Source organism: Mandrillus leucophaeus, unplaced genomic scaffold, assembly GCF_000951045.1.
Source record: "Mandrillus leucophaeus isolate KB7577 unplaced genomic scaffold, Mleu.le_1.0 Scaffold937, whole genome shotgun sequence".
Taxonomy (NCBI): Eukaryota; Metazoa; Chordata; class Mammalia; order Primates; family Cercopithecidae; genus Mandrillus; species Mandrillus leucophaeus.
In genome coordinates this window covers 479,234-493,713 of record NW_012110219.1, presented here as the reverse complement: position 1 = coordinate 493,713, position 14,480 = coordinate 479,234, and the positions used below count along the sequence as shown (strand labels likewise).

General features: G+C 34.5%; 1 protein-coding gene across 3 annotated transcripts in view; it reads left to right on the top strand.

The window, feature by feature from the left end:
* DCAF8L2 (DDB1 and CUL4 associated factor 8-like 2) overlaps positions 1-14,480 on the top strand; it is a 162,375-nt gene that overhangs the window by 121,475 nt on the left and 26,420 nt on the right. For 2 of the 3 annotated variants that reach the window (XM_011970236.1, XM_011970237.1), the window contains 2 exons: positions 4,512-4,603; positions 8,059-8,142. The gene's annotated coding sequence lies outside the window, so the exon portion shown is untranslated. The remainder of the gene's footprint in view (positions 1-4,511; positions 4,604-8,058; positions 8,143-14,480) is intronic. The other variant, XM_011970238.1, reaches the window with a different exon arrangement.

Here is a 14,480-nt window from a genome sequence, read left to right as displayed (position 1 = left end):
TCCATCATTGACATCTATACCCATACCACCCTGAACGTGTCTGGTATCAGAAGCTAAGCAGAGTCATGCCTGGTTAGTTCTTGGATGGGAGTTTCGCCTTTCTGTCACACAGTGCTACACTCGACTCTCATAAGGTGGCATTTTCAATCTTGTATTATCTTAGCTATATCTACTGTCTCTGATTTTATAATTGCTTACATATATGCAATCTTCTTTCAAGGATATTTTAAGGAATATTTGTACTATTGTCTACCCATTTGTTTTAGCCTACATAGATTGATTTTAGTAGATGCCAAAGGCATTGCTACAGAAGATTTTTCAGGTGAAACCCCTACCGATCTATTGAGGACGAGTATCTTCCCCTTCTCCTCAAAACACTGCTATCCTCTGCTATTTAATATTCCCAATCTCAAGTAGCATTTCTTTCTACTACCCATTTACTCTTCCATTACTGGAAAATGCCTCTAGTGTTTCATTTCATTTTCTTTTCTTCACTAGCTCAGTTGAGTTTCTCATAGTTCTGGTTCCACCTGCTGCTGCTGCTGCTTCTTTTGTTTGTTTTTTTTACGGAGTTTTGCTCTTGTTGTCCAGGCTGGAGTAGTGCAATGGTGTGATCTCAGCTCACCACAACCTCAGCCTCCCAGGTTCAAGCAATTCTCCTGCCTCAGCCTCCCAAGTAGCTGGGATTACAGGCATGCACCACCATGCCTGGCTAATTTGGTATTTTTTTAGTAGAGATGGGGTTTCTCCATGTTGGTCAGGCTGGTCTTGAACTCCCGACCTCAGGTGATCCGCCCGCCTCGGCCTCCCAAAGTGCTGGGATTACAGGCATGAGCCACCGCGCCCAGCCAGTTCCACCTGCTTCTTAAGTTGGTACCTTTCCACTCTATTACATTCTGGGCTAGTTCTCTTCACTGGACCTTAAGGACTTTCATTTGTGTTTGTATTTTCCTTGCATTATGTTGTAACACTTTTTGTATAACATTGTATTAATTTATTTTGTTGATTAGTGCATAGAGAGAGATAAAAAACTGAACTTCTTTACAGTTGATTGATTCAAGGTCTACATGAAAAGTAAGGCAAGGAACCAGCTGATTTTAAACTACGCCATAAACAATAAAATATTAGCAGCCGTGATGGGGTTCTTCTCACACTGTATCTCTCTGACTGACTTTTCTTCCTTCCCTTTCCACTCCTAAATGCTTGTGTGATTACGTTAGGCCTACTTGGATAATCTAGAATAACCACTCTATTCTATTGTCAGCTGATTAGCAAATCTTAATTCCATCTACAAAGTCTCTTTTGCCATGTAACATAAAAATCGCAGAAGTAACACCATGGGCTAAAGGGGTTAAAGATCATGGGGGCCTAAATCTTGTCTCCTCACCAGTCCTTGTCTGTGGACTGTTTCTGTGGCTGGCATGTTCATAGACTGTTTCTGTGGCTGGCATGTTCATTTTATTTTAACAATGTCTTTCAAAAAGCAAAAGATTAAATGTGGGAAGTGTCCAATTTTTTTTTCGTTTTATGATTATGCTTTTTGTGTGTCTTATCTAATAAATCTTTGCAAATAATTTGCCCTACTTTTTCTAGGATTTTTTTATTTTTGGCTTTCACATTTCTATGAAATGTATTTTGAATTAATTTTTGTATATGGTTTGCATTAAGGGCCTATGCTCAGTTTTTTTCCACGTAGATGTTCAGTTCTTCAAGTGTAGTTGAAGATTCTTTTCCCATCGATTTTCTATCCATTTTCTGCACATTGTACTGTTTCATTGACTACGTGCCTATCCTGTAGCCCAATGTTATAATGCACCATTAGAGTAACTCTTCAAATCAAGTAGTGTAAGTCCTTTGACTTTGTTCCTCAGTTTAAAAGTACTTTGGGCAGGCATTCTTGGTCTTTTCAATTCCCATATACATCCTAGAATCAACTTTCCAATTTCTATAAATTTTTAAAACTTCTGAAATTTTGGTTGGTTTTGTGTTGAATAAATAAATTTGGGGGTAACTTTGTGTATTATCTATTTTAGTCATCCAGTCCAGAATTAGAGTATTTTTCTTAATTTATTTAAATATTCTCTAGTCTGTTTGTCAGTGTTCTCTAGTCTCAATTGTTCTGTCTTTCGTGTCTTTTGTTAAATTTAATCATAAGTACTTGGTGATTTCAGGTACTATTGTAAACACAAACTAATATTTTCTTCATTTTTGTATATTAGTCTAGTCTCTGACCATGATAAAGTCACCTATTTTTTCTAGAATTTATATGCAGATTCCTCAGCATTCTCCTATTTTAACAATTATTTCCTCTGCATGTGTATATAGTTTTACTTCTTCCTTTAACATTTTTATCAGTTTCATTTTTTTCCTTCCTTCATTGCTATGGCTAGGGCCTCCAACACAAAGTTTAAGAGAAGTGTTGAAAGGGGACATTGTCTTGTTTCTGACCTTAGAAGAAAAGATTTACTCTTTCACCATTAAGTATGATGTTAGCTGTAGGATTTTCATTGTTTGTAGATGCTCATTATCAAATTGAGGAAGTTGTCTTCTATTACTAGTTTGATGAATATTTTTATCATGAATGGCTATCTGATTTTGTAAAATGATTTTTCTGCATCTCGTAAAATGACAAAATATACACATACTATGTACCCACAAAAATTAAAAATATAAAAATTGAAAATAATAAAAAAGACAATTATTTTTCCATTTGTTCTCTTAATATGGTTTGCTAATTACATTAACTGATTACTTCAGTATTAAACAAAACTGGAATTCTGTAGATAAACCCTCTTTAGTCAGAGTGTATTATTATTTTATATATGGTGGACTTAGATTCAGTAATATTTGGACCATGCAACATGTAAGTGAGACCACGCAATATTTTTCATTCTGTGTCTGGCTCATTTCACTTAATATAATGTCCTTCAGGTCTTTCTATGTTGGGACAAATAGCAGAATTTTCTTCCTTTTTATGGGTGAATAATTTTCCACTACATCTGTAGGGGTGTGTGTGTGTGTGTGTGTGTGTATATATGTGTGTGTGTGTGTGTATATTTGGCTTTGTTCTTCAGTTTAAAAGTGCTTATGTGTGTATATATATATATGCCTCTTGTCACACAAAAGTAACTATGTGAGATGATGGATATGCTAACTCGCTTCACTATAGTAACCACTTTACTATTTGTATCCCACAACATGTTCTAAGCCTCAAATATACACAATAAAATTGATTTAAATGAATAAAGAATAAAGAAAATAATTAAAAAGGAATACTGATCTGCAGTTTTTTTAATAATATCATTTTGTGATTTTAGTATTAGAGTAATGCTGGCCTCATAAAATGGGTTGAAAAGTGTTCTCTCCGTTGAATTTTCTGAAAGAGTTTGAGGTTGGTATAATTTCCCAAATGTTCACTAGATTTCAACAAAAAAGCCACCAGAAACATGGAGGCTTTTGGAGGGAAGATAGCTAACTATGAATTCAGTTGCTTTAATATATCTAGCACTACTCAGGTTATTTATTTCTTCTTGAAGGAGTTTTGGGAGCTTGTATCTTTCAAGGGATTTGTCTGTTCATCTAGGTTTTAGAATTGGTTTGCATAAAGTTGTTCATGATGTTCCTTTATTATCCTTTTAATAGATATAGGATCTGCAGTAATATTCATTATTTCCTTCAAGATATTGGTATTTTCTTTCTCTCATTTTTTATTAGTAGTATAGCTAGGGGTCATGAATTTTGTTGATATTTTCCAAGAACCAGATTTTGGTGTTATTTTATTTTGGAGTATTTAACCCAATTAACATATTGTTGTCATTTGAGTCATCTCAGAATTGGCATCTGCTGACTGTCTTTTCCTTTGAAGTGGAGTCTAAGTTTCCTGGTTCTTTGTGTGTCAGATAATTTCAAATTGTATCATGGCCACTAGGAATTTCATGTTGTAGACACTCTGAATTCTGTTATATTGCTCTGAACAGTAGCAATTTGTTTCTCTTCCAGTAAGTAGTTAAAATAGTTAGACCCAAACTGCAAAATATCCTAACTGAAGGGGTCAGTGGCTCAAATTTCAGTTGTTCAAAGCTGTTTCCAGTTTTGCCTACATATGCATGCTTCACAGGTTGAAGTGAGGTTTTTTTCTGTTTGTTTGTTTGTTTGTTTGTTTTTCTGAGACTGAGTCTCACTCTGTCGCCCAGGCTGGAGTGCAGTGCTGCAATCTCGTCTCACTGCAAGCTCCGCCTCCTAGTTCAAGTGACCATTCTGCCTCAGCCTCCCAAGTAGCTGGGACTACAGGTGCACACCACCACGCCCAGCTAATTTTTTTTTTTTTTTTTGTATTTTTAGTAGAGACGGGGTTTTACCACGTTAGCCAGGATGGTCTCGATCTCCTGACCTCGTGATCCACCCACTTCGGCCTCCCAAAGTGCTAGGATTACAGGCATGAGCCACCGTGCCCAGCCTGAAGTGAGTTTAAACACAAAATTTAGAGTTTCTCTTGATTATTTTCTTTCCAGGGTTCTGTGTTCACTTGACTACCAGAAACATTTCTAGTTTACCATTAGCATTTTAGCTGCTTCCATGCCTCTGTGACTGCAGCTACTCTCAGGTAAAACTGTAAAAATACAGGATATTCACACGGTGCTGGTCACTTGGTCCCTTCTAAAAATGTTTTTATTTGTACAGTTTCTAGAGTCCCAGGTATTTGAGTTTGTTTATTTTTGTCTAATGTTTATAGCTGATATTTGTGGGAGGATCAATATGTTAGGCGCTTACTCCTCCAAAATGGAAGCAGAAACTGCAAGTGGAAGCTTTAAAATAGATAATTATCTGTTTCTGTAGAGATAGACTGTATTCACTTGGGATTGAGCAAAGGCATGAGCCTCAGTAAAGTGGACCCATCAGAAAATATGTGTAAGGAGTCTGTGTTGAATTTATTAACAGTGAAATCCGTATTTATGATCCAGGTAGGTATGCTGAGGCAGACCGGTGTACAGAATTTGAGGAAGAGGTCTGAGTTGGAAAGAGAATTTTGGTAATCACCAGTGTATAGAATGTATGGCATCTGAGTGAATTATACTGGATTAAACTATGAAGGGAATAATTTTATGTAAAGAAGAACAAAGTCTGAGGACTGAAATGAGACATTTCACAGCTTTAGGAGCCAGGAAAATAAGAAGAAACAAGGAAAGAAGACTGAGAATAAAATAATGGACTTGGAAGGTATGAGGAGAATCAAATAAATGCTTCAAGAAAATTGGATTAGAATACTGCCAAATGTTGTTAATGAATGAAATAAGATGAGGACTGAAAATTGGCTGGTAAAATTGGATTAATGTACATTATTGATTACCTTAAAAGAGCAGTGTGTATGAAGTCGTTGAAAGAAACTCTTCAGGAGATTCAAGAAAAAAATAGGTAATAAGAGGCAGAAATATCTAGGACATACACAAACCTTTTGAGGAGATTTTCTGTAAAGGGGAACAGAGTAATGGGGCAGTAATTGAAGGAGATAACTGGGGTAAAAAAGGTATTAATGTTAAAAGTAACAATACACAATGTTTATTTGCTGGCAGAAGTTATCTAACCAAGGGAAAAGAAAATGGAAGATGTAGGACATCAGTTGGCAAACATGTTCTCTAAAGGGACAGATATTAAATATTATAAACTTTGTCAGCCATATGAGCTCTATCATAAGTGCAACCATATGTAACATGTAAATTAATGGGCATGGCTGTGTTCAAATGAAACTTGATTTACTAACAGATGAAAGGCAGGGTTGGGTTGTGCACCTTAGTTTGCTGGCCACTGATATTAAGAGAAAAGAGGGTAATATCAGAAATTAAGTTCTTGAGTAGGCAAGCCTTGAGAGGATCCAATATACAAGTAGAGAGATCATCATTTGATCAAAAAAGAAAAAGTTCATCCATTTTAATAGAATTTAGGGTGAAATATGACCCTTATACAGGTAGAATGGTAGATGGTGGTTGTAGAAGCATGTACAACTCTCCTTTAGATTTCTTCTGTTTTTCCATGTTAGGAAATGTTAAGTCATCCACTTGATCTTAATTATCCTAGCTATTCCTGATAAACATCTTCAGCTTTGCCAACCCCTATTCCAGGCTCTGCTAGCAGTAACAGAATCATTTTATAATAGAAAAAAAGAGAGGAAAATGCAAAATGATTTTTAATGGTTTCTCAAATAACACTAATTCTGCTTCTCATTCATTAAACACCTAAAACGATAGAACAGTCTAAGAAATCAAGTGGTTAGAATTACTGTTAACCCTTGATTTTACCAAACCAGATTCTAAATGTATGGTAATTCATTGTGTGTGTGTGTGTGTGTGTGTGTGTGTTTTTAACTTGAGATTGTTCTAAAAATGCACCTAAAACATCTTTTTCCTGTTTGTGTATCATAATAAGGCAAAGAAAATATTCCTAGCAATTTCTTTCCCAACCATTATTTAACTTCAAAAACTTTTCTCTAAATATGCTTAGTTTAATAGAGAAATGTTTATTCCCATTGTATAAAATGACTACATTTTAACACCACTAAGATTTAGGAGGCATTCTATTTTGGTGGAGTACTTCTATGGCAGCCAACATTACATTACAGAAGGTGCTGTAAACTACAGTGATTGCAAAAGTTATAGCAACGAGAATACAGATATTTGAGAAAATCATGTTTTCTGAGATTGACTATATTGACAGGTCTTTCTAGCCTCCCCATTTTCCTTACTCTTCCAAAATTTGAAGTAATTGCAAATGTCAGTGCCCTGGATTCTGCCAGGTTTAAGGCCATATTACCTCAGTCTTTTGAGCAAGAACCCTGCAGCCACCTTATAAAACATGTTTAAAGTAGAAACCACATGGATTTTTTATTATTATTATTATTATTTTTAGTTAAAGGCAAGTAGTTCCGGGTTCAGACATAATTTTCAGAAAATAGCTTCTCATCCGTGTGTTGGGGACTTAAAATGGTTTTACTATGACACTAATACTTTTCTCTTCACAAGATATAGTGTACAATAATTTGTAGGGAAAATAATATTTGAGTGGAAATGGAAGTCAAAGGTAACTGAGAGTAGGCCAGGCGCGGTGGCTCACGCCTGTAATCCCTGGGAGGCCGAGGCGAGTGAATCACGAGGTCAGGAGATCGAGACCATCCTGGCTAACACGGTAAAACCTCGTCTCTACTAAAAATACAAAAAATTAGCTGGGCTGGTGGCAGGAGGCTGAGGCAGGAGAATGGCATGAACCCAGGAGGCGGAGCTTGCAGTGAGCTGAGATTTCGCCACTGCACTCCAGCCTGGGTGACAGAGCGAGACTCCATCTCAAAAAAAAAAAGGCGGGGGGGGGGAACTGAGAGTAGATCTATTCTTGAAATCTGTGGTGGAATTTGGAAAAACTAATAAACCGTCATGGCACTTTAACTCAATGGTTAAGAGCACAGATTCAGGATCCAGACTTACAAGTTTGAGAAAGTTACTTATGCCTCAGGATCTCTGCTTTCTCATCTGTAAAACAGAAATCAGTAATACCCACTTCATAGGGTTATCATAAGGAGTAATGTTTTAATACTTGTCAAAAACGCAGAACAGTACATAGCACAATAAGTGTCAGTTAAATAAAAACTAAATAAATAATGCATGAGGGGAAGTTATTGATGCAAAAGAAAGTGGCCCAGGAAAAGAGCTTGGGGGTATCACCGCGTCAAGCTATGTCATAATAAAAACTAAGTATTCATGCTCCCAGGTCATTTCCGCTTCAATAACTTTAGCTACAAGTACATCAGACTTTCAGAGATGACTAATGCTAAATTAATGATAGTCCTTTCTTCAGAATGGATATAAATATTTTTGCTTTTCTTTCTCAGAGCTTTTAACATTATTATTGTCACATATGTTTGAACTACACATTGCATAACCTTAAACTTAAATCTGTTATGTTCTCCCTTCATCAGTATTGGACAAACTAAAATCCAATGACTTGGTTAGCTTATTATCTTTATTAAGAAATCTGATTAGACTTGCACCGAAACAATTTATTTTATCCTGTTAGGAAGTTGCACTGTTGCAGAGGTCCATTAACTCTTTCAGGACGGTGTGGAATCAGTGGGGAAATCTCTAATTGCTACTGACACAGGTGAGTGGCATGGGTAGCAAATTATGCATGGCGGCAGCAATTTCCTAAAAGACCTGTGATTACTTAGTGGTTAAAAAGCTTTAATGTGCCTCTAGTGCCTAAGTCATTAACAGAGAATGATTTAGGCACAGGAAGAATCTAACTAAAATGTAAAACTGTGAAGGCATTACAAATAATAGTTTGCCTAATAAAAGTACTTGAATATTAGTTTGTGTCAGATACATTTTCCCATTAACTATGATAACTCATGAAAAATACAAAGCAATTGAAAAACACAAAGGTAAATCTTGTCACAAAATGAAACAACAATAATCAGAAATAACGCAAACAACCTTTTCTTTATATGTTTACAACTTGCTCATATTTATAAAATCTTTGCTTTTATAAGAGTTTAATGTGCCGCTGTGTCTATATCACTGGCTTTCCAAGCCTTACCATCAGCTCCCATAGGAAATGTGTCATTCAATTTTAAAAACGGGAAACTGAGACTATATGTATTTCTGAGCTGTAAAACTTGTGATACCCAAGTATTTTATTTTGCTTTAGGATTACATTTACTCCTTTTTTGTTTTTAGTTCTGGTGGACATGTGCAGGATGTGCATGTTTGTTACATAGGTAAAGGTATGTCATAGTGGTTTACTACACCTATCAACCCATCACCTAGGTATTAAGGCCAGCATGCATTAGCCATCCTTTCTAATACTCTCTCCCCCTACCCCACTCCCCGACAGGCTGCAGTGTGTGTTGTTCTCCTCCCTGTGTCCGCATGTTCTCATTGTTCAGCTCCCACTTACAAGTGAGAACATGTGGAGCTTTGTTTTCTGTTCCTGCATTAGTTTACAGAGGATAATGGCTTCCAGCTTCATCCATGTCCCTGCAAAGGACATGATCTCCTTCCTTTTTATGGCTGCATAATATTCCATAGTGTATATGTGCCACGTTTTCTTTATCCAGCCTTTCATCGATGGGCATTTGCATTGATTCCATGTCCTTGCTATTGTGAATAGTGTTGTAGTTAACATATGTGTGCATATATCTCTGCAATAGAATGACTTATATTCCTTTGGCTATAAACCCAGTAATGGGATAGCTGGGTCAAATTGTATTTCTGGTTTTAGCTCCTTGAGGAATCACCACACTGTCTTCCACAATGGTAGAACAAATTTACATTCCCACCAACAGTGTCAAAGTGTTCCTATTGCTCCACAACCTCACCAGCATCTGTTGTTTCTTGACTTTTTAATAATGGCCATTCTGACTGACTTGAGATGGTATCTCATTGTGGTTTTGATTTACATTTCTCTAATGATCAGTGATGATGAGCTTTTTTTCATATGTTTGTTGGCTGCATGAATGTGTTCTTTTGAGAAGTGTCTATTCCTGTCCTTTGCCCACTTTTTAATGGGGTTGTTTGTTTTTTTCTTGTAAATGTGTTTGAATTCCTTGCAGATTCTGGATATTAGACCTTTGTCAGATGGATAGATTGCAAAGATTTTCTCCCACTCTGTAGGTTGCCTGTTCATTCTGGTAGTTTCTTTTGCTGTGCAGAAGCTCTTTAATTAGATACCATTTGTCAATTTTTGCTTTTGTTAAGATACATGTTTTGTTTCCTTAAAACAATATTTAAAAATAGCCATGTTCTCTTTTCAGTCTCTAGAGAAATGTGAAATTTTAAAAATACATACAAGCATAGTCTACCAACCATGTACAGTTCTGATTGCATTTTCAATCCTATAATTTTCAAGAGGGCATCATTTTTTATTCAGTTGAATTGCCATAACTTTAGTCATTTCTCTATTATAAAATATTCTATTTTACTCTTGTTAACAATGTTATAATTAACATCATTTTTCCTAACTTTTGAGAAATAATTTACATAAAATAAAACCAACACATATTAAATGTATAGTTTGATGAGTTTTGGTGATTGTATGTATTTGTGTAGCCATTCCCACAAACATGATATAGATCTTTTAAATAAACCCCAAAAATTCCATAGTGACTCTGAATTAGATTTCCTCCTCTCATCCTCCACCCCAGGTAACCACTGATCAGTTTTTTGTCACTATAGTTTTGCTTTTTCTAGAATTTCATATAAATGGAATCGTGTAGTATGCAGTCTTTCATGTTTCACTTTCTAACATACCATCATGTTTTTGAGATTCATTCATGTTTTTGTGTATATCATTATTTTGGTCGTTTTGTTCCATGGTATAAATATACCACAATTTGTTTATTCGATCACCACTTTTAGGACAATTCCCCCCCTTCTAGTTTGTGTATAAGCCTATTATGGTTAATTTTATGTGTCAACTTGACTTGGCCACCGGGTGCCCAGTTACTTGGTCAAACATTATTCTGGGTGTGTCTGTGAGAGTGTTTCTGGGTGAAATTAACATTTGAATGGTAGACTCAGTAAAGCAGACTGCTCTCCCTAATGTGGGGGGAGTCCTCATCCCATCAACTGAAGGCCTAAATAGAATAAAAAAAAAAAGGCCAACCTTTCTGAGAACAAGAGGGAACACTGCCTGCTTAACTGCTTGAGCTGCAACATTACTCTTTTCTGGCTTTCAAACCATGGCTGAAACATTGGTTATCCTTGGGTCTCAAGCCTGCTGGCTTTCCAAATGGAATTTAAAATCTTGGTGCTCCTGGTTCTCGGTACTTCAGACTCAATCTAATACAACACCATTGGCTCTTCTGGGTCTCTGTCTTGCTAACTGCAGGTCTTGGTGCTTCTCAGCCAATTTCTTATTACATATGCATGTGTGTGTATGTATGTATATATGTATACATAAAACAGGCACACATACACACATATATCCTATTGCTTCTGTTTTTCTGAGGAATTTTGACTAGTACAAAGTCTTTCTGTAGATCTATTTTTTAATTTATCTTGGGCAAACATCTAGGAGTGGGACTTCTGATGAAAAGTGCATATAATGCCGATATTTAATTGTCAATTTTTTTCAAAATGGCTGCAACATTTTGCATCCCCATCAGCAATGTATGAGAAATGCAGTTGCTTCATCTTTGTCCAAACCTAGTATTTTCCATTTCTTAGATTTCAGCAATTCTAGTGAATATATCATTGTAGTTTTAATTTTAATTTCTTCATGGTTAATGACATAGAACACTTTTTCATATTATAATTGGCCATAGACTTATTTTGTTTTGTTAAGGAAAATGTGTAAAATATAAAACATATATAAAGAAAGTGTATTTTAAGAGGTACAGTACCTCTTAAAATCGTTTACCTATTAATTTTTTTTGTTTTTTTTGAGATGGAGTCTTGTTGTCACCCAGGCTGGAGTGCAGTGGCATGATCTTGGCTCACTGAAACCTCCGCGTCCTGGGTTCAAGCGATTCTCCTGCCTCAGCCTCCTGAGTAGCTGGGACTACAGGTGCTTGCCACCACGCCTGGCTAATTTTTGTATTTTTAGTAAAGGTGGAGTTTTGACATGTTTCCCAGGTTGGTCTCAAACTTCTGACCTCAAGCGATCTGCCCACCTCAGCCTCCCAAAGTGCTAGGATTACAGGCGTGAGCCACTGTGCCAGGTCAAAAATGTTATTTTCTCGATAGTGAATTAAATTTGTTCTTTATATTTTTTGGATACATGACCTTTGTTAAATTTATGATTTACAAATATTTTCTTCTATTCAGTGTACGGCAATCAATTTTGTTTCCTAAACCATGTCTGTAAAAGAACAAAAGTCTATTTGTCTTTTTTTTCTTTTCTTTTACGGATTATGCTTTTTTTATGTCCTGCTTAAGAAACTTTGTCAAAGTCAATATGACAAAATTTTTTTTCCATGTTTTCTTCAAGTGATTTTATATCTTCATCTTACATATAGGTCTATAATTCATTTAAGCTAAATTTTGTATATGATTTTGAGTCCAAGGTTTTTTTTAACCATACAGATATCCAATTGTTCCAGTAATATTTATTTAAAAATGTATCTTTCCCCTACTGGAATACCTTAATACTTGTGTCAAAAACCACTTCACCATATATATGTAGGTCTGTTTCTGGAATCTTGACTTTGTTTCATTTAGATATTGTCTATTACACCAGTACTACACTGCATTAATTATTTTATCATTATAGCGAGTCTTGAATCAGATAGTGAAAGTTCCCCAAAGTTATTCTTTTTCAAAGCTATTTCAGCTATTGTAGATTATTTTTATTTTCATATATTTATTATAATCAGCCTATCAATTTGACTAGGACTCCATTAAATCTATAGATCAATTTGAGAAGAACTGACATTTCAAAAAAGTTTAGTCTTCTAATTTATGAAAACTATATGTATTTATGTGTGTCTTCTTTAATTTAATGTCAACAATGTTTTGTAATTCGGTGTTCAGACCTTACATATCTTTTATTAAATGCATTTATAAATAGTTTATTTTTTACATTATTAAAATTTGAATTTTTAAATTTATTTCTTATATATTAATTTTTATTTTATAGAAGGACAATTAATTTATATTGTATTGGTCTTTGTATTTGTATTGGTCTTATAAATTGTAAGCTTGAAAAATGTGATTGTTAATTGCAATAACTATCTTGTAGATTTTAAAGGATTTTCCACATACATAATTAGATTATCTGCAAATCAAGATGGCTTTGCTTTTTTATTTTTCAATCAAATTGTAGGCCTTTTATTTATTTATCCATTCATTCAATTTATCTTTTTGCACTACCTGATACTTCCAGTATAATGTTGAATATAATGGTAGCAAATACTTTAAAGCTAATCCAATTTAAGAAAATGGGTGCGTGAGGAGAGCAAAAAGGAAAAGTTAAAAGCTAATTAATTTCACTGTTGCTCATAATAAGGTTCTGATACATAATTTTTAAACAAAGAAAAGACTAAGGATGTCATATAAATATATATAGAACAAGGATTTTTTAAAGTCCTAAATATCGAAGAACTACAAAATACTAAACATTTAAATAAATACAAATGGACATAATTCACCTAATAATTTTTTAGTTTAGGATTGAAACACAAAGCAAACCTAATTCTAATCTATGGAATAAAACAAAGATTGAAAATGAATTGATGGACAAGAGAAATTAGTTAGAAAACAAAATCTGCAAAATAAGAAAACATAAGATTGTTTAAAATAACAAAGTAGTTTAGCTCACATAGGAGACAAAAAAGAGAGCATTAAAACACAAAATAAGAAATAATAGGAGTCAATCAAGTAACTCATAATTTTAAAAAATCACTCACAAACTATTTTATGCAGCCCTATGTAAAAAATCTAAATTAAATGGATAATTTTCTAGAAAAATGCAATAGAAGAATAATTACCAGAAGAGAAATTTGAAGCAGATAATTTCCCTAGACAACTGGAGAAATTTGTAAATAAAATAATGCCCTCCTCCCTGTGAATAACACCAAGCTCAGATGGTTTCACATGAAATCCTACCAAATCCATAAAGAACAGATCATTCTGATGGTAATCCACCTATTCATGAGTACATAAAAAGCTGAAATACATTAAAATTATTTTTATCAAGCACGAATGACATTTTACCCATAACCTGAAAAATGCACAAAAAGGAAAACCACAGAACATTTTCATTTATCTCTCATTGAGGCATCTCATTTATGCAATTTAATGCAAATTAGTATGATTGATTTCTAACAATGTTGAAAAGACATTTTTACTGGATTCAAATCTGTCCTTTTTTAAAAGAAAACAAAATAAAAACACCTTGGTAAAATAAAACAGAATTCAACCGATACTTCATTAAAATGATTTATGTGCAGATAAATCTCAACGATGCCATTACGTTCTGATAAGCCCATCATAAGCTGAAAATATTGTAGGTTGAAAATGCATTTAATACACTGAACCTACTGAAGATCATAGGTTAGCCTAGTCTATATTAAACGTGCTCGAAACTCTTACATTAGTCTAAAATTGGACAAAACCCTCTAATGCAAATATTATTTTATAATGAAGAATGTTTAATTCACATTCAGTAGAAAGCATACTTCAAATTTTGAATTTTTAATTAGCCAAAATTCAAAATTGGAAGTGTGGTTTCTACTGAATGTGTATCACTTTCACGACATGATGAAGTCAAAAATTCACAAGTTGAACCATTATAAGTTGAGGATTGTCTCTGTGTGTATGTATGTGTGCATGTGTATAATCTTAAAGCACATGTTTATTATAATATACTGCTTGTGTTCCAGACAAAAACAGGAAGATAACAAAATGCTCACTACCACAACTGCTACTTAACATTTTATAAGGTGCATTAGCTAGTGAGATTAATATGGGAAAGAAATTAAGAGGTATAACAATGTAAAA